The 24,267-nt window shown below is 50.2% G+C and overlaps 1 long non-coding RNA gene across 14 annotated transcripts in view; it reads left to right on the top strand.

The window, feature by feature from the left end:
- LOC103348448 (uncharacterized) overlaps positions 1-24,267 on the top strand; it is a 312,164-nt gene that overhangs the window by 211,247 nt on the left and 76,650 nt on the right. For 5 of the 14 annotated variants that reach the window (XR_016224714.1, XR_016224711.1, XR_016224710.1 and 2 more), the window contains exon 5: positions 1,329-1,374. This is a non-coding gene — a long non-coding RNA (uncharacterized LOC103348448). Of the gene's footprint in view, positions 1-1,328; positions 1,375-7,323; positions 8,363-8,450; positions 8,485-8,628; positions 9,019-24,267 lie in introns of those variants that run through there. The other 9 variants (XR_011384237.2, XR_011384236.2, XR_011384238.2 and 6 more) reach the window with 4 other exon arrangements.

The following is a 24,267-nucleotide window of genomic DNA, read 5'->3' as shown; positions in this document are numbered from 1 at the left end:
GATCGGAAGTGGAGCAGCCAGGTCCTGAACCGGCACCCATATGGGATGCCGGCACTGCAGGCCAGGGCATGAATCGTGCACCAGTCTTTTTATTTTCAACTCTTCAGTATCATTATGTTTTAGATGTAACTCATAAATGATTTATAATGATTATTTTAAAAATTAAGTCTCTCTTTGTCTCTTAAGTAGAGCATTTAATCCATTGCTATTATTTGTTGTTGATATGTCAGGGTTTAAGTCTGTCATCCTCAAACTACTTGTCTCCTGTGTGTTTTAAGTTCTCCTTTCTCCCTTTTATTGCCTTCTGAGTTAATCAAGTATTTTCTATTATTCCATTTCCTCCTTAGTCTACTTTTTACCTACCATTTGGAAACATTTTTATTGCTTACCCTTTACTGTTTACAATATCTGTACTTGACATATCATTTTAATATTAATCAGTACCTTCACCTCTTCCCAGAAAAATGTAGATTTATTTATAGGCTGTTTGAACTCTTTACTCCCTGACTGACTCAAATACCATTGTTGCATACATAGTATTTTAATTCCACATATAATGTCACCCCTATAGCATATTATTATTGTGTTTATTATTATTACATGGGTATTCGTTTCAATTAACACACAGGCATATAGCTCTTTTCTCTGCATCTCTAAGCTTCCATCTGGCACCTTCTGTCTAAGAAACATTCTTTAATAATTTCTTTAATGCAACTTGGCTGGGATTAAATTTTTCCACTCTCTTTGTCCAAAAATGTTCTCCTTCATGTCTATTTTTGAAGGCTAAGTTTCTGGACCTAGACTTACGGCCTGGTAATTATTTTCTTTTAGCATTTTGTAGGTATTTCACCATATTTGGGCTTCACTCTTTCCTTTGGGAAGTAAGATACCAACTCCTTGCTTCTTTCAAAGCAGTCTGTCTTTTTTCTCTGTGTAGTTTAAATTTTTCTCTTTGCCTTTAGTGCAGTAGTTTATTGAGATGGATTTGTGCTTGTCCTCACTGGTGACCTTGGGACTTCATGGGTAGATGGACTGATGTTCTTCAACAATTCTGATAAATCCTCAGTCATTGTGATCATCATCCCTCTCTCTGTCTACTTCGGTTACTGGTGTCTTACACCTTGTTGTGTCCCCCATCCTGTGTTTAAATTTTCAAGCTTTTATCATTTCAGGCATAAATCTGAATGTTTCTTCTGCTTTATCTTCCACTTCAATAATTTCCTCTTCATCTGTGTATAGTTTGGTAAAAAAAAATCCATTTATTAATTTGTGTAATCATTTTGTTTTCAATTCTTGAATTTTTATTTGTGTGTTTGTTTACTTTCCAGGTCAATGCCAAAATTTTCAATTTTTTCTCGCACCTCCTCAAACACAGTAAGTATAATTATTTTAAAGTCTGTGTCTGACAGCATTAGTGTCTGAATCTCTTGCGTATATGTTTCTACCCATTATTATTTTGTTGTTTTAAATTCATATTGTATTTTCATGGCCTGGTTAGTTTTTACTGTGCTTTGAGCCTTATCTCTGAGATTCTCATGGAAATGTTCATGGTCAAGGCACTGGCAGGTTTGGTTGTCTGGTGAAGGCTGACCCCTCTGGAAGGCAGGAGTGCCGTGTTCTAACATGGCAGAAGGCGGACGGGCAAGAGAGCTGAACACTGCACGAAGCCTCTTTCCTAAGAGCCTAGATCTCATCAGTGAGGGAGCAGTCATGACTAATCAATCACCTAACGTGCCACCTCTCAGTACCATCACTCTGGCCACACTTGGGTTTTTGAGGGGGCACTGAAATCATAGCACATACAGGGGCTATGCAGACACAACAGCCTGGACAGGAAGGACACACCAACCTCCAGGTACCTCCCGGGGGAAGCAGGGATTGAGACAAGGGAAGGAAAGAAATGCTTCGCCTCTAGAGGATACGTTTCCTTTCTTACACAACAAAAGGAAAATACAAAGATCTAAAACAAATATGGCCTACGTTAACATTTATGTTAAGTTAAAACAAATTAATTAAATCAGGCTTGTAACAGTTCCTGGCACATAAAAGCATAAAGGAAAAAAAAAAAAGGAAGAGGGGATAGAGAGAGGGCGGGAAGGAAGGAATCCGTCTCAGTGGATGTCACGAGACGTCCTGAGCAGCTGCAGGCCTCGAGGGGTGGCAGTGACAATATTTCATATGGAGGATGTTTTTGCAAAATTGGTTCACATGTGAGTGGGGGATGTGTCCTGGCGTGCGTGGGAAGGAGGAGATGAACGAACTGTGGCCTTACTGGTGGGAGGCTCTTTGGGATGCAGGAGCATCACCCCTGTGGAAGGTTTTTGTCTGTCACCTGGAGGTCCCAGCCCACAGGAGACTCTGGGCTTGGACAGTGCACCAAGCCCCTCCCAAGGATCAGATCTCGGGCTGGCTTTCCCAGGCTGAGGACTAGGCTAGGATGAGAGGCACAGGCACGCTGGGGTCGAGTGAGCCCTGCCAGCTGGGCTCTGAACGATGCAGGCGCGCAGAAGGGAAGCAGGTCCGGTTGTCATCGGGTGTCCTGGGCGACAGGGCCAAGGACCACGCTGAAAGCACTGGTGGGGATTGACTCACATCTGGCAGATTCCTGGGGAATGACGCTCGTGTGACAGCCTGGAGCAGGCAAAGCAGAGCCAGAGGGCATCTGATCAGAGTTCCTGAAGTTGTGGTCAAATGCTTTCGCTCATGAAGCCCTAGAATCCAGAGTGTGAGTGCTTAAGAAAGGAGATTCTGAGGTAAGGGAAAAGAACTCCACTTACCTAAGCTCTTTCACGTTTCTGTCCTAAAGTATTGGTGGTGCCCACCGACAGACAAAAAAACCGTGGCCGGTGCCGGAGCTCAATAGGCTAATCCTCCGCCTAGCAGCGCCGGCACACCGGGTTCTGGTCCCGGTCGGGGCGCCGGATTCTGTCCCAGTTGCTCCTCTTCCAGTCCAGCTCTCTGCTGTGGCCAGGGAGTACAGTGGAGGATGGCCCAAGTGCTTGGGCCCTGCACCCCATGGGAGACCAGGAGAAGCACCTGGCTCCTGCCTTCGGATCAGCGCGGTGTGCCGGCTGCAGGGCACCAGCCGTGGTGGCCATTGGAGGGTGAACCAACGGCAAAGGAAGACCTTTCTCTCTGTCTCTCTCTCTCACTATCCACTCTGCCTGTCCAAAAAAAAATTTCTAAAAAAAAAAAAATTTGGTTTAAATGGGGAAAACCTCTGTATCCAGCCTCAGCCTCTGAGCTCGGTTGGATGAACTGTATCTTGATAAGCCCACACCTGACCAGGGGCCCCCCTGGCTTGGTCCTTCCTTTAGGCTAGAGGACCGCTCTGATTATCCCCTTGCTCTAGGGTAAGACACACAGCAGGCTCACATCGGGGGCACGGTCATCACCCGAGGTGGCCAGTTGTCTGAGGACACATAAAAGTTCCCAAATCTTGTGCTAAGGCAGATGCAGTCACACTCCCCAAACTCAGCTTCTGTGTAAATTAAGCGGTGTATCGCTAATTGGTGTCAAGATGACTAAAGAAGCCTTGTTTAAATATCTATTTTTAATTTCCTGTTTGTGTGGGAAATACCTTATCCTTCAGCTTATTAGAGAGCGCTCTGATTTACAAGGATATCATCGTAATTGAATAATGAGATGCTGCTTAGCTTGTTGTTCTTCAAAAATGTTTCCCTCCCTCCAGTTACATTTTTTTAAAGTAAATAAGTGCCATTATTTCCATTCTTAATGTAAACAGCATGGTCAATTTTCTCCTAAATCTGTCTCTCTTATAGTGTGTGAGTTTGTAATTTATGAGAGTTGGAAAGAAATTTTTGTACATGTTTTGGAGGGTCTACTGCAGCATTGTGATTTTGCTATGACACTGGTCAAAGTGGTTACATTAGGATAAATCTTTCTGTTGTCTAGGGGTGGACGATGTCCAGAATGAACTGATACTCAGAATAGTCTTGTGGAAGATCCTTCTGCAAGTTCTTGCTATGGGTTAGATGCAGCTTGCCCCGCAACAATTCAGCAGAGGCTTGGTGCCCAGTGTGGTGGTGCCGGGAGGTGGTGAGACTGCCCAGTGTGGTGGTGCCGGGAGGTGGTGGGACTGCCCAGTGTAGTGGTGCCGGGAGGTGGTGGGACTGCCCAGTGTGGTGGTGCTGGGGGGTGGTGAGACTGCCCAGTGTAGTGGTGCCGGGAGGTGGTGGGACTGCCCAGTGTAGTGGTGCCGGGAGGTGGTGGGACTGCCCAGTGTGGTGGTGCTGGGGGTGGTGAGACTGCTCAGTGTGGTGGTGCCAGGAGGTGGTGGGACTGCTAAGGGGTAATTAGGTCTTGGGGGCTCCTCTCTCATGCAATGATGATTAGAGCGCTCATGACAGTGAGAGCAAGCTGTTAGAAAGTCAGCGTGGCTCCCGCAGCTGTCTCTCTTGCTTCCTCTCTGCCACGTGATCTCTTTGCATGCACCTGCTTGCTCTTCTAGTTTCCTGCCATCCATGGAACAGCCTATGGCCTTCATCTTGAAAGGCACCAATATCTGGGGGGATTCCTTTAAAATATTCCTATTTTAGGAGCATGCAGTTGGTTTAGTGGTTAAGATGCTGGTTAGGTTGCCCAGGACCTGGATTGTATTCCTGGCTCTGGATCCTGAGTCCAGCTTCCTGCTAATGCAGACCCTGGGAGGCAGCAGAGGTAGTTCTAATAATTGGGTCCCTGTCATCCGTATGATGGACCTGGGTTCAGTTTCTGGCTCCCAGCTTCTACCTGGTCCAGTCCTACCCATTGTAGGCATTTGATGGGGAGAAAACTAGTGGATGGGAGTTCTGTCTTTTGTTCTACTGCTCAAATAAGTAAATAAGTAAAAATTTAAGAAAGGCTATACCCTTAGTCAAAATAAAATAAAATATCCCTATTTTAAAAACTAGTGATAATTATTAATTTAACATAATTTTTACTACTTTCTGTCAAACATATTACCCAAGTCAAGTCTCATGAAAGCATATTAATGTCCACAAAAGGTAAGGGTAAGAAATCTTTCTTCTACACAGAATCCTCTTAATATCCAGCAAATGTGTCAGACAAGTCAAGTAATATAGATGGAGGCGTCAAAGATTGAAATGGGGAATTAGTGGGAATGTAAAAGCAGGAATCAGGTGCTAATTGCATTCAGCAAGACTGTTCAGATCAAAATGTTCACCCTTACTAAGACATGGGTGAAATGGAGGCCAGGTAGAAGGGGTCATTTCGTATTAGTAAGAAATTAGTCGGGAAGTTATTTCCATGATCTCAACTCCTCATTTCGAATGCTGATTTTAAAGTTGTGTTCTTTTTCTTTTAAAGATTTATTTGTTTGTTTGAAAGGCAGAGTTACAGAGAGACAAGGGGAGAGACATAGAGAGAGAGGTCTTCCATCTGCTGGTTCACTCCCTAGATGGTCGCAATAACTGGGCCTGAGCCAGTCTGAAGCCAGTAGCTTCTTCTAGGTCTCCCATGTGGGTGTGGGGCCCCAAGCACTTGAGTTTTCTTCTGCAGTTTTTCCAGGCACATTAGCAAGGAGTTGGATCAGAAGTAGAGGAGCCAGGACTCAATCAGGCACCTATTTGGGACACTGCCAGTGTTACAGGCAGTGGCCTTACCTGCTATGCCACAATGCCAGCCCCTAAAGTTGTGTTCTAAGTTGGAACATGATAAATGCCATTACTACTTGCTGATCCCCCAAATAACTGTGTTTTAATAGAGATGTACTACTGATCTTGGAATAAAACTGTCTAGTTGTCCAGTTATGTGGAAAAATCAGTGATCTATCTGAATCTTTCAAATAGCACAAGAATGATCTATTTCACGGTTTGAACAGAACCCGCAAGTCAGGTAGATGTTTAAACCTCAAAGTCTTATGTTAATGGTCAATGGATTCATGGATGTATTTTGAAGATTGATGAATTAACCTTAGAGACTTGATCTAATGATGGCGTCTGGGAGGTGAGCCTAATGGGAGGCCTTTTAGGTCACTGGGAACATGCCCTCAGAAGGGCAGCGTCTCCCCCTGATGTGGGAGTGAAGACTTAGCTGTGTTTCCCTGGAACACACAAACCCAGCCTTTCCCCACGTGGCATATCCACCTGGGGGAGAATGTGTGGGCTGTGTAGACCGTGTGAATGGTATCTCTCTGTGTAGGTGACTGGGATTGCTGTTGACTTGCTTCAGTGCCTAGAGCTTGCCTCCTGGAATCCTGGCCCTCAGAGGTGGCCATGCAGGTCACACGCCTGCCATACCCAGCTGCCAAGTCGACAGCCACTTCTGCCAGCTTCCTTGGCAGGGTAGGCTGGTGGAGCAGGCTGCTCACATACTTTGGTCATCCTGAGTAGGACAGCGCCCTATCCAGCCAGAGCCTTGGAGAGCTTGCCTGTAGACTAAGGCTCTCAATAGAGCTTTCCCTGTGCTACGGGTTGAGCTGTGTTCCCAAAAAGATACTGAAGCCCTAACCCAGAGCAGCAGTGAGTGTGACCTTATTTGGAAACAGGGTCTTCGCAGAGATGGTTGCATTAAGTTGAAGTCATTAGGGTAGACTCTAGTGCGGTTTGGTGCCCTTATAAAATTTTTAGGAGAAATTTGTACACAAAAACACACATGGCAGAAGGTACTTCAGAAGTTCACGGATGGGCAAGCATTTGGTGCAGGGGTTGAGATACTGCTTGCAATGCTCGTATTCCACGTTGGAGTCCCTGGGTTTGAGACCAGCTTTGCTGCCTTGCCTCTGACTCCAGCTTCCTGCTAAGGCATTCTCTGGGGGGCAGACTCAAGCACCTGGGTCCCTGTCAACCACATGAGAGACCTAGATTGAGTTCTGGGCTCCTGGCTTGGGCCTGGCCGATCTCTGCTGCAGGCATTGGGGAGTGTGAACCAACAAATGAAAAATCTCCCTCCCGTCCCTTTCCCCATCACACTGCCTTTCAAATAAATAAAATAAACTTCAAAAATGAATTTTAAAGGCAAAGAGAGAGAGAGCACTTCCATCTGCAAGTTCATTCCTCGAATTCAGCAGGGAGCTGAATCAGAAGCAGAGTAGCGGGGGCTCAGACTGGTGTTCTGACATGGGATGCCAGCATTATAAGCAGTGGCTTAACCCACTGCACCACAATGTTGGGCCCAAATTAAATAGATTTAAAATTGTTCTTGAGTTCATGGAAAACAGAATTCAAAATGTTTATTTTGGTATAAAAAAATCTTGAAAACTATGCATAGGAGGAGTCTTCAAAAAGTCACAAAATGCACACTATGAAAAAACGTGGAATTTCAAAAAATTTTTGCACCAAAAAATTGTATTTTTTCATTCAGTTTTCCATAAACTTCTGAAGTGCCCTTGTGCAAAGGGAAGACAACATGGAGACATGGGAAAATCATCCACAAGCCAAGGAACACGGGAGGCTGTGAAACAACAGGAGAGAGGCATGGACTAGGGTCCCCCACACTCATGGAAGGAACTGATGCTGCCAACCTTGGTCTTGGGTGTGCTGGCCTCCAAACTGGGAGATAACACATTTCTGTTGTTTAAGGCCTGGTCTGGGGTGGAAATAAATGTAGTCGGCATCAGTTTTCACCAGGGAACTCTGAGTTAAAGTTGTTCTTTACAGTTGACTTGGCTCCTGCGGTGGCAACGTCCTAAGAGCATGACCCATTCTTAGGCACATTGGGTGCAGCCCTACATGACTTCCTGATCATGGACAGTTTCTACACACAAGAGCAGAACCTCTGCAAGCTGAATGGGTATCACCTACTGGTTGTTGTGGTTTTTTTTTTCTTTCCTAAAGCTCTTTTTCAAATAAAATAAGCATTTCAGGGTATGTATATAGATGGCATTATCACCAAAAGATAGTCCAAAGGACAAATCATAATTTAATCAAACAGTGTTTACTGTTCTGCCCCAAACATAAGTAAACTTAGTTTATTGCAATGATTTGCTTTGTGAATCCCTAAAAGTTTTTTACTTTAGAATTTTGAACCACAAACTAACTCTCCAGTAAGAAAATCCAGACATTTTTAATTTTTGTAAAAAAAAAAATATATGGTGTAGGATTTTCAGATGAAACTTGAGGGGCTGGCACAGCCTGTTAAGCTGCCACCTGCAGCGCCACCACCCCTATCAGAGCACCGGCTGGAGTCCTGAACGCTGTGTTTCGCGTTCAGCTCCCTGCAATGGAAGACGGCCATGAGCTTGGGTCCCTGCCACCCACGTGAGAGGCCCAGATGGAGCTCCAGGCTCCTGGCTTCAGCCTGGCCCAGCCCTGGCTGTTGTAGCCATTTTGGGGGTGAATAAGTGGGTGGAAGATCTCTCTTTCTGACTCTGTCACTCTTTCAAACAAATAAAATAAATCTTTACATCAAATGCATTTGAAATGTTCTACATTTAATGTAAAAAGAGTTGTAACAAATTACCTCAGAGGATTCATTCTCTCCCTGCACAGGTTAAATGTGGAAATGATGGGATCAAACAAAAAAGTAAGCGTTAAATGTTGACCAAAATTTAAAATATAGGGTTATGATAAGTGTAATTCAGGATTTTATCTATACTAGTCACTGTAGATGGAATTATTACATTTCCTAAAGAGTCCTTGTTTAATGCTTTGACATTTTTTTTTCTAGACTTAAGTGTTGTAAGTATTAATTCTGGAAGCAACTCCATCACGTTGGTGAATTTTCACTCATTTTGAAAATGCTGAGACCCTGGGAGGGCACCTGGCTTGTCCAAAACCATGGAGAATGAGAATTTCAAGAGAAAAGGTGAACTGCAGGCACCTTGTTCCTCCCTTCACAAGTACGCGTTTGTCGAGGGCAGCCCCCTTGTTCACGTTCTTTCCAGGTGCAGCACACGCAGGTGAAGGAGACAGACGCCCTTGCCCCTGACGAACAGCCTGGATGTCCCTGTGCCGGGTGCCCCAGCACCACCCGCTCCACCCAGCTGCTGTCTTAGTCCATTTCCTGTTGCTGTAACAAAATACCTGAGACTGAGGAGTTATAAAGAATGGAGATTTATTTGGCTCACAGTTCTGCAGGCTGGGAAATCCAGGAACATGGTGCTGGCATCTGCATGGCATCTGGTGGGGGAAGGCACCTGTGGTGAGACAGCAAATGCGCTGGTCTCGTCACACTTCTTCCTACAAAGCCACTAACACCACCACGGGCTCCTTCTCACGACCTCATCTAAACCTAGTCACCTCCAAACGGCCTTGGCGTAGGAACCTGGGGGTTCAATGTCAAACATATGAGCTCTGGGGGACACATTCAACCCCAGAGCAACCATAACTGTGGACCCGGTTTGGTGAGCTCTATGTTATGAGTGAGGAAACTGAGGCCCAAAGGGCTTCAAATTCCTGTACTGGTCACACATAGCGGACCTGGGGTAGGTACTAGACATAGCTGAGCTCAGCATACCATAAAATCTCCGAAGCCAAAGTCCTTTTCATGAAATCCGCCCTTAGGAACTGCACCGTAGCAGATAGCACATGAAACTGTTCCGGGCTAGGCTGGGCCTGTATTACTTCTCCAGACTCTTGCCTTTTACTCCATAAGAATTCTAAGCACAGACACAAACGCAGTGCGCGGAGCAATAAACTTTATTTACAAAGTAAGAGAAATACACAGGCCGGTTAGGGCTTTATTTCGGGAGAGTGGGCCAGGGAAGGGGAATCACCACACCCTGCTCCGCTCCTCCTGAGTCCACGAGGACGCCAGCGTGCTTCCCTTCTACCTGGCTCTTTTATGAGCTTAGAACAGAAGTGTTTAAGTGATACCACCCCCAGGCCCTAGTAAGAGGAAGCACTTCTAGGGGAGGGGTCCCCTGATTGACAGGTAGGTGAGCAACACAGACGGAAGGAGGTGCGGCTTCCAGCTCAAGAACTTAATACATTACCTATGTAAGCTTTCCCACAACAAAACCAGTGCCTAGCATTATCTCACTAATCCCCTTCCCCACTTCTCCAGGTGTATGGCACAGGGCGGTTGCTCTCCAGGTGTCTGTCCTGTCTGAGCCTGAGTCAGGATGCTCTGTGTTCCTGGGACTGACTTTAGATCCGCCTTACTAGTCCCTGCCCATGCCAGAGGGAAAATGCCACCTGAGCTCCCCTCCATGCACTACTGCCGTGGAAGGACGCAGAGGTCATTCTGCCAGGCTGCGGGGGAGGGGGGACAGCTGCAGCCACGGCCTCCGGCAGGAGGTGAACACATGTGGCGGCGTCCCCACCGACGTGGGCTCTGTGCACGTAGCTGTGCTGTGGTGACTCCCGCCTCCCCCCCCCCCGCCATGCAAGGCTGGCTGATGCAGAGAGAGATCGTGCTGGTCTCAAAGCTGCCCTCGGCGGTCTCTCCAGCTGCTGGGCACACACAGATGAGCAAAGACAGGTACAGTCAGGGCAGATGGCCGTGGGCCATGTCCCTGTCCAGGAGGAGCTCGCTGTGAGCCAGGCTGGTGACCTGGAGCCATGGGCACCACCCCCTCTTTGAAGAGTAAGAGGTTCCACCAACCCGCCAACTCCTGCCCTTTGGGGGCCCCTCTGTGTGTCCTTTGGGACAGAAAGGCACAGAGTAAGTCATCAAAGAAGCTTGCACATCAGACGTCTCTGGTTTTAGGAAGAAGGAGGAGTAAAGGGCAGGTACCCCTTATCGGGCTGAAATACACATACATTGATCATAAATCTCAAATTGAGATGCTGATTACTTCAAACCAATTGCCTGTGTGTGTGTGTGTGTGTGTGTGTGTGTTAAGACTTATTTTATTTATTTAAAAGGCAGAATGGCAGAGAGAGGGAGAGACAGAGATCTTCCATCAGCTGGTTCACTTCCCAATTAGGCGCGTTGGTTGAGGCAGGGCCAGGGCGAAGCCAGGAGCTCCATCCAGGTGTTCCACATGGGTGGCAGGACCCCAAGCACTTCCGCTGTCTTCCACTGCCTTCCCAGGCACCTTAGCGGGGAGCTGGATTGGAAGCAGGTGCTCCTATGGGATGCCAGCATAACCCATGTGCCACAATGGTGGCCCCTGAGTGCCTGTGTTTTAGGAAAGACAGATATTGCATGGTTCCACTTATATGAGGTACCTAAAATAGTCAAATTCAGAGAATCGAAGAGCTGAATGGTGGTTGTGAGGGTGTGGGGGAGGGGCGATGGGCAATGCCTAATCAGAGTTTCCGCTGAGCAGGAAGTCCTAGAGATGTGCTCCACAAGCTTGGACCTACCAGCACCAGACTGGCCATGCACTTAAAATTCTGTTATGAGGGTTGATCTCACATTATGTGTTCTGACCACAAAAGAATTTTTTTAATTTTTAAATGCCTGCAAAGATTGTTCAAAAAACCCAAGGCAAATGCTGTCTTACCCAGGAGTTAGTGATCATGGAGAATGAATGAAAAAAAATATACACAAAGCCTGGGAATTAAAATGAAGGATTTTCTTTTTCATTAGCCCTCATACATTTTAGAGTTATTTAGAAGAAATCTGCATTTTTAGCTTGGAGTGTGCTGAGCCTTTGTTGGCCAGCTCTGTGCACCGGTCTGCCCGGCTGCTTCCGCCGACTTGTCATGCTCACTAATTAGAGAGCTGCCGCCTGATTCACCTTGTTAATTAGAGGGACTTGCACACGGAGCCCTTCGGGCAGTGTGCGAGAGAGCCTCGCACCAGTGCCCCGAGAACGAGGCCGTCTGTGAAGTCATTCTTCTCATCTACCTTCTATTTTTCATTTGAAATGAATAAATCATTGAGATTTTCCTTGTGGAGTGAGAATGCAAGAATTCACATCTTTGTAAGATGTAAATTACATGTGATCAATAGGAAGGCATGACTCGCGTGTTGTACTTACACGATTTCCTAATTTACTTCTTGTCGGTGTATGCATGAGAAGTGGCCTGAAATGTTGGTCCCCTTTCCACGGATTCCTGGCCTTCATCTGGCTAAAGACGGAGTTGGGTGATAGACACAGCTCTTCCTGTTTAGCTGTGGGGGGCTGGCCCAGTGGTTTGCTGTGCAGGTGCACGGAGGGAGGGGGACACCGCGTGGGCTGCATCAGCCCCTTCTCCCCGGTACCCCCTGGGGCCCATCTGTCCAGGTAGAGACAGGGCAGCAGGCCACTTTGATGGGGATATTCTCTTTGTGATAGTGACCTCCACTTGCTGCAATTGAGGTTTTAGATGGATCACGTGTCTTTTTTAAGAAATAATCTGATTTATAGAATTCATATTTTGGGGTCGGCGCTGTGGTGTAGCAAGTAAAGCCACCGCCTGCAATATCGGCATCCCGTATGACCACCAGTTCGAGTCCTGACTGCTCCACTTCCTCTCCAGCTCCCTGCTAATTTGCCTGGGAGAGCAGTGGAAGATGGTGCAAGTGCTCGGGTCCCTACAGCCATGTGGGAGACCCTGAAGAAGCCCCTGGCTCCTGGCTTCGGATCAGCCCAGTTCTAGCCGTTGTAGCCATTTGGAAACTGAACCAGTGAATGGAAAATCTCTCTCTGTCTCTGTAACTCTACCTTTCAAATAAATAAATAAATCTAAAAAAAAAAAAAAAAAAGCTATTTGGCCCGTTCAGACTGTGACTCCCACCCTGGAAGCAGCAGTGCCGTCTGACAGTGGTGCCTCTTCTTCCCACGTGTTTAGGCTGCCTTGGATGTCAGGTTCAGTGGCTTGATTAATATTAAGTAATGTGCTTGATTAATATTTAGTGTGGTTCAGTGCAAATAGGAGAAGGCAGTAATTTTTTGTTAGTGGTGGGAAGGATGGTAGTTAAAGATGTGGCTTTCCTAAAACAGGCCTGTGGGGGTCGTCTCCACAAAGTCTGGGGGGTCTCTGCTAAGAAGTCTGATTAAGACCCCGTTATTGTGGTGGGTTAACATCTTCAATGCGGTTGACCTTTTTGAACTAATCGTACATGCTCACCTGCAGAGAATCCGGTGAAAGATTTGCAAATAGGTCTCTAGAGAAAGGGAAAGATTTTTCCCTGCTCTCCCTAAGAAAGGGTAGCTGTTTTCTAGAATTTTCTTTCTACCCTTCAGACTGAATTTGTGCCCACAAGCACCAATCATTGAGCATTTGCTGGGGGCAAAACCTTGTCCCAACCCTGCGGGAGCCCCAGCACACAGAGACCGTGCTGTCCTCAGGCCCTCCCTTGCCCACAGAGGAAAAAGCCAGAGAAGCAGTAGATGATTGTCAAAGTGAGAAAGAGCTCCATAGCCCCGAACCTGCTGGAGGGAGGGGAGTTGGGACTGAGGATCCAGGGGGAGGGACTTGGCAAGGCCTCCAGGGGCACGAACAGAGCCGTCCAGGTAGAGAAGCCTTCCAGACAGAGGGCACGGCGTGGACAAAGGTGGGGAAATATGTGGCTCACTGCAGAGTGTGAGGAGCCTGGAGAGACTGGAGAGAGGGTAGATGAGAGGAGAGATGGCTGCAAAGGCAGGGAGGCCCCAAGAGGTCGGCGCTGCAGCCTCCATCGGAGACCTGGGCGTGGTTCTCAGAGCAGTGTCACTCAGTGCGCGCAGCCCCACAGGAAGGCTGAGCACTGGCATGTAGATATCCAGGACCAGTGCTCTATTTTTTTTTATTTGACAGGTAGAGTTATAGACAGTGAGAGAGAAAGGTCTTCCTTCCATTGGTTCACTCCCCTAATGGCCGCTATGGCCGGCGCTGTGCCCATCTGAAGCCAGAAGCCAGGTGCTTCTCCTGGTCTCCCATGGGGTGCAGGGCCCAAGCACTTGGGCCATCCTCCACTGCACTCCCTGGCCACAGCAGAGAGCTGGACTGGAAGAGGAGCAACTGGGACAGAATCCGGTGCCCCAACCGGGACTAGAACCCAGTGTGCTGGCACCGCAGGCGGAGGATTAGCCAAATGAGCCACGGCGCCAGCCATGGGCCAGTGCTCTAGTTGGGCAGGAGCCCAGGCCCGTCAGAGGTGTGCTCGGCTTCTTTGGCATGGTTCCTCTCCGCACACCTCCAGCTCGGGATGGAGGAACCTCAGGATGTCGGGTGAATGCTGACCTTGGAGTCTCACAGGCATAAGAAGCCAGCTCTGTGAGAGCAGCAACCGTCTGACCTTGCGCACGTTTTCAGTTTTTCTTTCTTTCCAGTTGGCCCAGGTGTGTCAGTCAGCTCCTCCTTACTTTCACGGAAACAACTGAGAGGAGCTTCGCGGGAAAGGAAAGATCCATTTGGGTTTGTAGTTCGGAGGCTGCAGTTCAGTCACCTGGTGTTGATGGAGGCTGGCCATGGCGCAGCAGGTGCACAGGAGCGATCACATGGTGAGCCAGGAAGCAGAGAGAGGAGCCGGGCTCAGCTCGGCTTTCATAACCAACCCTCTCTGTGGACAGCGCCAGAGCCGCCTCTCAGGTGCCGTAATTAGATCATGTCTCTGGCCTTAACCTACAGAACTCTTTAATGTAAGACTTCAGAGTTTAAACACCTGTGTAAGTTTGGGGGGCCAAGTCCTGCTCATTCCATGAAAACCGTAATAACTGTACATATTTACGGTACATAATGTGCTATGTGCATACATGTTGTGTAAGATCAAACCGGTAGTTAGCTCATCTATCACTTTATTATTTTAAAAGATTTATTTATTTATTTGATAGGCAGAGTTACACAGAGAGAGGAGAGGCAGAGAGAGAGAGAGGTCTTCCATTCGCTGGTTCATTCCCCAGTTGGCCGTAATGGCTGGAGCTGCACCAATCGGAAGCCAGGAGCCAGGAGGTTCCTTCATGTCTCCCACATGGGTGCAGGGGCCCAAGGACTTGGGCCATGTTCCTCTCTTTCCCAGGCTATAGCAGAGGGCTGGATCAGAAGTGGAGCAGCTGGGACTCAAACCAGTGCCCATATGGGATGCCAGCACTGCAGGCGGAGGCTCTACCTGCTATGCCACAGCGCTGGCCCCTATCACTTTAAACATTTATCATTTCTTTGTTACAAGAACATGCAAAATCCTGTCTTCCAGCTGTTTGGAAGTACACAATATACTATCTACTGTAGTCACCCTACTAGGCAATAAAAACCAGACCTTGAGAATTAAAAAATATATTTTATTTTTTATACAGAGAGAGTGCTCACATTTGCTGGTTCATTCTTCAAATACCCACAACAGCCAGGGCTGGGCCACGGTGAAGCAGGGAGCTAGAAACTCTATGCAGGTTCCCCTGGTGAGTGGCCAGGTCTCAATTATATGAACCGTTACATCTGCCCCCCAACTCCCAGGATGTGGATTAGCAGAAAGTTGGAACTGGGAGCAGAGCCAGGACTGGAACCAAGGCACTTCCATATGGGGTGCAGTCGTCTCAATGGGTGCCTTAGCCAGTGAGCCACATGATGCACTAACCTTGAGAATTTGCCCGCAGATCCAGGCTGCAGCCATGAACCTCGTGCCGCACTTCCCAAACACCTCCATCCGTTCCTCAGATAGGATTTCAGCAGCTGCCCAGTGCAAATATCCAGGGATATGAGGACGAAGAAGACACCATCCCCTACCTGTCAGAAGCTTGCAAGAGCCAGGCAGGCGCACGCCGTTTGCAGAGGTAGAGAGGCTGCTCCTTTAGGTAGAAAAGCAGCAGCCAGGACAAGACTGTCCCGGGGCAAGTAGCATTGGATTGTGTTTCACAGGATGCATAGGAATTTGATAGACTAACGGGGGCTGGGGGAAGCCTGGTCTGGATGAGGAGCAGCAAGTGCAAGAGCAGGGGCTGTGAATGTGCTGGCGTCAGCAGGGGCTGCAGGGGCTCCTCAAGGCTCCAGTGCAGAGAGTGAGCAAGGGGTCTGCAGTAGGGCCCAGGGGGAAGAGGACTGAGGACTGAGGGCAGAGCGTGAACAGGATCCCACGGAACTCACAAAGGAGGCGCCTGCCCGCTACCCCAGGGGAATGCTTTTAACATCACTGTTCTTCTGTTCTTTTTTCTCTTCCTTTTCTCCTTCCTTCCTTCCTTCCTTCCTTCCTTCCTTCCTTCCTTCCTTCCTTCCTTCCTCCCTCCCTCCCTCCCTCCCTCCCTCCCTCCCTCCCTTCCTCTCCCCCTTTCTCTCCCCCCTCTCTCTTTCCTTCTTTCCTCCCTCCCTCCCTCCCTCTTTTCTTTCTCTCTTTCTTTCTTTCTTTTTTTCTTTCTTTCAAGAGGCAGAGTGGGATTGGCACTGTGGCACAGCAGGTACAAAAAAAAAAAAAACCCACCTGCAGTGCCAGCATCCCATATGTGTGTTGGCTGGTTCGAGTTCAAGCTGCTCCACTTCCGATCCAGCTCCTTGCTAATGTGCCTGAGAAAGCAGTAGAGGACAGCCCAGGTTCTTGGGCCCCTGCACCTATGTGGGAGATCTGAAAGAAGCTACTGGCTCCTGGCTTTGGTTTGGTTCAGCTCCAGCTGTTGCAACCATTTGGGGAGTGAACCAACGATGGAAGACTTTCTCTCCTTTCTCTCCCTCTCTCTCTTTCAATTAAATAAAATAAATCTTTTTTTTAAAAAAAAAAGGCAGAATGACAGAAAGACAGAGACAGAGAGAGAGAGAGAGCTGTTCCATCTGTTAGTTCACTCTCTAAATGGCTGCAACAGATGAGGCTGAGTCAAACTGAAGCCAGGAGCCAGGAGCTTCATCCAGGTCTCCCATATCTTCTGTTGTCTTCCCAGGCGCGTTAGCAGGGGACTGGATCAGAAGTGGAGCAACTGGGACTTGGACCAGTGCTCTGATGTGGCATGCAGGAACCACAGGTGAAAACCTAACCCACTGCACCACAGCACCGGCCCTTTTGCATAATTTTCTAAGGTACAGACAAAAAAACTTCAACAAGTTCATGGAAAATGGAGTGAAAAGATAAGTTTATCTTGATGCAGCCCCAAAACCGAAATCCATGCCTATGAGGGCTCTCCAGAACATTCCTGGAAAATGTGTACTGTGAAAACACCACATGGATTCTGTTTGTTTGTTTGTTTGTTTGTTTTGGCAGTAAAATCAGCTTATCTTCTAATTCCATTTTCCACGAATGTTTTGAAGCACCCAGTGCAGTGCAGTGCAATGGTGGAGGCTACTTTACCAGGTGAGCAAGCGCTCACCAGCACCTGGCCCAGCCCCGACTGGGCGGAGGTCCTGAGAGCAGATACTTGGGGCTCCAGAGGTGAGAGCTGACTGACTGCCCAAGGGTCAGGATCGAGTGTCCCAGGGCATTAACCCCTTCCACTCTGCCGTGTCTGGCAGTCGCGTCTTGTAGCCATGTGAGACTTCCTGCTTCACAGCTCCCTAGTTTGCAGCCGTGGAAATGGAAAATCCAGCCGCGTTCCCACCCACGGCCAAGTGGTGTTGAATCCGAGGATGAATTCATTACCACTAGAGCATTTACCGCTGCTTCTAATTTGGCTGCCAGATGCAGCATCCCTATCAACTGGGTAGGGTGGGTCCTCCCAGACTGCTTAAAAAAAAAAGTCCCTCTTTGCTGTGGGGAATGGTCAGGCTGGTGCGTGCCTGGCAGGGGACACAGAGTTGGGCCGCTTTTGAAGTCAGGAATCCCTGCAGGGCCTGCATGGGGCGAGGGTGGGGGAGGACTACTTCCTCTTTCTCAGACGAGTCCTGTCTGTGCAGGGAGCCTGAGGAGCCTAAATGTTTTAAAATTGTATTTTCATTTTATGTGAAAGACAGACAGAGGTCAGAGAGAGGTCTTCCATTTGGCTGGTTCACTTTGCAAATGCCTACAACAGCCAGGGATAGGCCAGGTGGAAGCCAGCAGCCCAGACTCACTCCAGGTCTCCCATGTGGTTGGCAGGAACCCACGTACTTGAGCCATCCTCTTGTTGGCTCGTGGGGTGAGCATTAGCAGGGAGCTGGAATCAGAAGCAGGGCTGGGACTGGAACCCAGGCACTGCCTTATGGGATGTGTGTCCCAAGTGAGGACTTTACCTCTGAGCAAAAATACCCACCCCAAGATGCCTCAACGCTGACTTTATGGAGTCCAGAAATTCTCGAACCTTCTCAGTCCCCCTCCCTGGGAAAAGTTCAGACTCCACTCAGCCTCCGTAATGGTCACGACTGCCCTCGGGTTGTCTGGTTTAGGGGTTAGAGGAGATGCTGGGATTTAATCTGTTATCCTCAGGATTCATCCAGCCTCAAAAAGCCTGTAGAGAATGCACTCTCTTTTCTTTCCATTTTCCAAGAACTTTTTGAAGTCCCCCTGTGTCTGGGCACTGAAACTGTCATTCAGAGCCCCACTGCCTCCCAGCGAAGCCTCTGGGGAGGGGCTGGGCCTGGGGCCCCTTGCAGGGCGCTGGTGCTCAGGCTAGAACCAGGGTTACCCTGTCTTTCCAGAAGGCTTCTGTGCCTTTAGAAGGTTGAGGCAACTAAGTTGCAAGAAAAGAGATAGAAGAAAAAAAAAAAAAAAACCCTACAGTGAAATGAAAGCAGTGTTAAGATAGCAACTGAAAGCCACGCCCAGAAGTGAGGCCCTCGCGGATCCCCACAGCCTCTTCTGGACTCAGCGCTGGGCTGCGTGCTCCCCACGCACCCCGGGAGAGTTCCACCAGGCGACAGCGTCCCACCCACCACCGCCTCTCCAGGCCCGGGTGCCTCGCGTAGCTGCTCTACCTTCCCAAATCCATGACAGCCCCCGCCCCCCAGGGCAACGGCTTCCCCGCCTCCCAGTTGTCCCCGAGCCCGAGACCTCTAATAATGAGTTAACCATTTCTCCAAACTCTCCAACACTTCGCCATCGGGTTGACCCTAACGGTAACACGTGTTGATGGCAGAGAGCTCGGGAGGCACAAAGTGTGGGCCTGTGCTGCAGAAGCCACTGGGCAGCTTGTTTAGGCCATGGATGTGGTCCCCCACCCCCACCCCCACCCCTCTATACACCGGTTGATTCCAATACTTTGAATTTTCGGACTTCGGCTTCATTCCTTGTAATGGTTATTGTACAATTAACCGGTTGAGTGGATTTCTCGTTGGAGACAGAAGCATTCTAAACGGGGCGGGATTTCCTGCAATGATAATAGAGGCGAGAGGCACCAGCTTCCAGCCACGTGCTCTTCCTAAGGTGGTGATGCCCACCTCCTCCCCAACAGGAACTTCAGGATGCTCCCATGCCAAATTCCCTCAGGCTGTCCGACCTGAGCAGATGCGAGAGTGCACTGACACGCGCAAGAACGGCTCCTGTTGAGCCCCCTCGTGTGCCAGGGCACGCAGCTGTGCGCGAGTCGGGCAGATGCCAGAGCACCCGAGGACCCAGTGAGCGCTGTGTGCTCCCAGCAAACGCCGGCGAAGTGGGGAACAGCAAACCGACCCCGAAATGCAGGCAGCGGCCAGACTTTCATGTTGGTCCCTTGCTGGAGGAGCAAACAAGCATTCAGCTTTTCAGTTTAAGGACTCATTTTTCACGATGTATTTATCAGGGAACTGGCATTGTGGTCTACAGCATAAGCCTCCGCCCGCCTCCCAGGTCGGAGTCCCGGCTGCTCCACTTCCAGTCCAGTGCCATGCTGATGACCTGGGAAAGCAGCAGAGGACAGCCCAAGGGCTTGGGCCCCTGCACCCGCGTGGGAGACCTGGAAGAAGCTCCTGCCTCCTGGCTTCAACCTAGCCCAGCCCCCGGCTATTTTGACCACTTGGGGAGTGAACCAGCAGATGGATGGGAGACCTCTCTCTCTCCATCTCTCCCACTCTCTCTGCAATTCTGCCTTTCAAATAAAAAAAATCTTTTAAAAATATATAATAAGATGTATTTATTTCTTTGAAAGGCAAACTGAGAGGGAGACAGAGAGCAAGAGCGAGTGAGCAAGCGAGAGAGAGAGAGAGAAAGGCTAGACTGAAGCCAGGAGTCTGGAACTCCAGTCAGGTCTCCCACATGGGTGCAGGGACTGGTACTTGAGCCATCTTCTGCTACTTTCCCGGGCACATGGGCAGGGAGCTGAATTGGAAGTGGAGCAGCCAGGACTTGAACTGGAACTCTGATACAGGATGCCAGCGTTGCAGGTGGCAGCTTAGCCCAAGGACTGATTTTGAAACACCTTTAACTCCCACGTGTATTTCTGGATCTGGTGAGGCCATGGCTGTGCCTTGTAAAGAAATGTTGGATGGTTTCTTAAGGGCGATAAATGTGTCATTCTTAATTCTACAGGATATGCTGAGCACTCCCTGTGAGCCAGGTTCTCTACGAGATGCCAAGGGGTTCGCCCTTGCCCTCCAGGTGCTCAAGACCCCATGGAGACAGAGACCCCTGGGTGGGCCCCGTCCCTGGGGTGAAGTGTGGGCTGGCGCAGGAGTCAGTCCCTGGGAAGCCCCTGGGTCCATCTGTGGGAGCGTGGCGTGGGATTGGACTCCAAGGAGAACGGTGTTCACCAGACAGATAGAATGCTGGGGCCAAGAGGGGCGCGGGGAGCGCTTCCAGCACCCGAGTGAGAGGCAGGAGGGAGCCGCTGGTTCCAGCCGCCGGCTGAGGCTGCACAGGGGCGGCTCAAAGACAGCTTTGTGTGGCCGGCACTGTGGTACCTGTTCTTTTTTAATTAGCTGTCAACAGTTAACTACTGAGTGGTTTCACACTGAAAACCACACCAAACCCGGACTTCTGGGTGATCTTAAAAATCTGGCATCTGCATGCCCACCTGCCTGCCCATGGCCCTCTGGAGCTGTGTGCCCCTGAGCATGCACAGGGCTACAGAGCCTTCCAGACCCCCAAGGAGTGCGAGGGGCCAGTGCCCAGAGGGGGCGGGGCCTCACCAGGGTGGGCTCCAATGTCCTGCAGGCAGCAGGAAGCCGTCCAAGAGCTTTGAGCCCGGAGCTGCCTGAGCAGGTTCGCCTTGCAGAGAGAAAGGCTGTGTCTCGTGTCTCAGATTGTAGCCTCCAGACAGGAGGCTGTTCACAGATGTGTGGGGGAGGGGGATGGTGGGATTGGCAGCGGCCGAGGAATGCCCGCCTCCCCCCAAATATCAGGCCCTGACCCCTGGAGCCTGGGAATGCTACCTCCTATGGCAAAGAGAAAGGACTTTCAGAGGTGATTAAGGGTCTTGCGATGGGAAGATTATTCTGGATTATGCAGGCAGGTCCTGAATGCGGTCACCTGCACCCTTAAAAGAGGGAAGCCATGGGTGGGGGTGGGCTCGGTGCAGCGGTTATGTCACTGCTTGGGATGCAGAGTGTGCAGCTGGAGTCCTGGCTCCACTTCCTGTCCAGCTTCCTGCTAACCCACACCCTGGGAGGCAGTGGATGGGGGCTCAACTGTTGCAGACATTTGGGGGAGTGAACCAGTGAATGGAAGAGCCTCTCTCTCTCTCTCTCTCTCTCTCTGTCACTGTACCTTTCAAATGAAAAAAATAAGTATTTAAGAAGAAAGAAAAAATACATTAACATTTAAAGAGAGCGGCATGGGGAGATTTGACACTGATAACTGAGAGGGCAATGTGACCTTGGAATCAAAGATGGGAGTGACACGGCCACCAGCCAGGTCACGCCGGCAGCCACCAGAGCCGAGCACCCTGCAGCCCTCAGAAGGGGCACAACCCGGCCCCTACTCCGACTTCGCCACTGATATTGACTTGTAGTTTCCAGAACACTGAGTAGGCACCCTTCGGTGGTCTTAAGCCTTGAGACTGTGGTTATCCATGATGGCGGCTGCAGGAAACTGATACCGATGGTGTCTGTGGGACCCAGGGCTGGCTGGAATCCACCAGGTGGGCAGCTGATGGGACAGGTCTGGCAAAGGAAGGGCCGCATCCCAGGATAGCAACTTGGGTCCTGTGGGGAGCAACTCGGACTAGACTAAGTTACTGGAATTAAGACTTATTCTATGCATCTGCTCTCCCACAATATGGCGCTGAGAAGGGAGAAACAGCTTCTACACAGCTGCCTCCAGTTCAACCAATAAACTGTAGGACCTGCTCCTGATTGGAGGAGAGCAGCGTACTCGGCGTGTGGGTAGCAGAGTTGGGATTGGCGGAAAAGGACTATAAAGGAGGAGCGAGACAACATGCACCAGGAACATCTATCTGAAGGAACACCTGTGCAGCCCCCGAGAGAGCCGGCCGGCGGTTGCCGCTCCCCCGCGGAAGTGGGGAAGGTGGCAGGGGGAACCGCCCTTCCACGGAGGTGGAAGGGATGGTAGCCAACCCGGGAAGAACCAGCAGCAAACCCGGGGAGGGCCGAGCAGACAAAAGAGCAGCGCAGGGTCCTGTGTCGTTCCTCCACGAAGACGGGGAGCGACAGGGTCCCACTGAAAGTGAGCCTGAGACAGCCACGCATGCAGGAGGAAGTCCAGGAAGCGGAGGGGGCACAGAGCACTCCGGGAGGAGGAGGCCCCCGCACGGGGGTGGGGGTGGGGAATAATGGAGCTGGAGACGACGGCAGGGGGCAGTGGAGCTCAGCCCTGCTGGGGATGTGCTGGGAGGCCGTGTGGGACATGGCTCAGAGTCGCCCCTAGAAAGCAGGAGCTGGGAACACCGACAGCGCCTGCTTCTGGCTCGGGGAAGTGCTGGGTGGCACCACACAGGAGGAGCAGGCGTGCAGAGCAGCGCTGAGTCTGTGAGCAGTGGGTGAGTCTGTGCCCCATGGGCCATTCGGGCAGGAGCTTGGGAAACCATCGGAGCAGGTGAGAAGGTAGGTGAGGGTGAAGCCTTCCAGGAAGGAGGAAGAGAGGGAGACGAAGCAGAGGCCAAAGGAAGGCTTGAATGAAAGCAGGACTCAAAACAAGGTCATTCTATTAGTCAGTCAACAAACACAGGCACCTAATCCATCATAGTCTCTGAGGATACAGCAGTTATCAACATGCACGGAACTTTTGTTCTTGCAGAATAATCTTGTGAGTAACAATAAATAATTTGAGATACTGCAAACATCTTAACAAAAAAGCCAATTATTTCAGATAAGAGGAAGGCAGGATAAGGGTACTGTGATAGAGACTGGCTAGGGAAGGCCTCCCTGACTCATGGTGGTGGGAACTGTGTGTGCAAAGGCCCTGGGGCAGGTGTTCAAGGCCGAAGCAGGAAGCCAGGTACATGGAGCAGTGAGAGGGAGAGAGAATAGAGGGGACAAGCCGGGAAGCTGCTGAGTCATAGCAAGTGAGCCGTGGAGAGGAGTGAGGTGAGTCTGGACGTGAAGAATGGGCTTTGGGGGGTGGTGAGGAGAAAGAGCAGGAAGGCTGGCCAAGGGGCCCCCATGTTTGTCCCTGCTGTGAGCACGGAGCAGTCAGCTGGAATCACTACAGGATTAAGATGATGTGCACAGGACCCAAACTGCCATTGCTAGGGTTACCCTGCCTCAGAGGCGAGGTACTGTGTTGTACTGAACAGAGTAGAAACTTGGTAATTGCCTAGCATCCGTTCACAGGTAATGCGGCTATCAGGTGTGTGTTGTTAGCAGGTATCCTATTTGTTTAAGAGGACACCACAACTAACTCACTGTTTTGATTGGGTCGTGGAAAATGCACCTTTCATGGGGCAGACTTTTCACAAATCAGCCCACTACTCTACTAGAGCTTTCTGGGCGTGCAGGCTTCCACGGCAGCGGGGGTCGGGGGAGGACAGGGAAGGGGAGGCCCCGCTGCTCTGACCCGCACACGTCCCCTGGAGGACTGCACTGAAGGGAGAGGACCTGGCGGGCCCTGCCTGAGGCCCTGCTGGTGCCACGGTGGCCAGCGGGACCCCACGGTGAGCAGGCCCTGCATCATGGTCACCTTGGTTGGCGGTGCCCGTCACATGGCCCCCGGGCAGCAACGCAGCCCCACTGAATCCTGGGGGGCAGCCGTCCCTGCCTGGACACGTCTCAGGGATGTGCAAGGCAGAAGTCTGTTCACCACTGGCCTCGGAGTGGGCAGGAAGTTGGCGGCCACGATGCCCCCTGACCGGGCTCTGGAAAGGGTGGGAGTCTTGCCCAAGACCCCAGTGACCAGGTGAGTTTGGAGAGGAATGCAGTTTCCTCTTTGGACTTTGTGTGCATGTGCATGTGTGTGTGTGTGAGCGCGTGCACATTCACCAAGGTCAGCATAGGCAATGCAATGTGACAAGGCCACATCGCTGCTGACGTGGGCCACTGACAGCAGGTCTCCTGCTTGCCCCGGAGACAGATGGACACAGAGTCCAACCAAGGAGATGTCCTGGCTCTGGCTTTGTGAGCCTCAATTTCTCCAGCTATTCAATGTGTACAACCTTGCCTGTTCTGACTGTGGGGAGACTTAAAGGGAGGTAAGTGCCCACGTGGATGACCCCTGGAGACAACGATGCCAAGTGGAAGAAACCAGACTCGAAAGGATGCATGTCATGTGACTCCATTTCTGCGAGGCGCCCGACTAAGCAAATTCATAGAGACAGAG

Source organism: Oryctolagus cuniculus, chromosome 18 (assembly GCF_051225735.1).
Source record: "Oryctolagus cuniculus isolate XC-2025 breed Fujian yellow rabbit chromosome 18, ASM5122573v1, whole genome shotgun sequence".
NCBI lineage: Eukaryota > Metazoa > Chordata > Mammalia > Lagomorpha > Leporidae > Oryctolagus > Oryctolagus cuniculus.
This window is presented reverse-complemented; position numbering and strand designations above follow the sequence as displayed.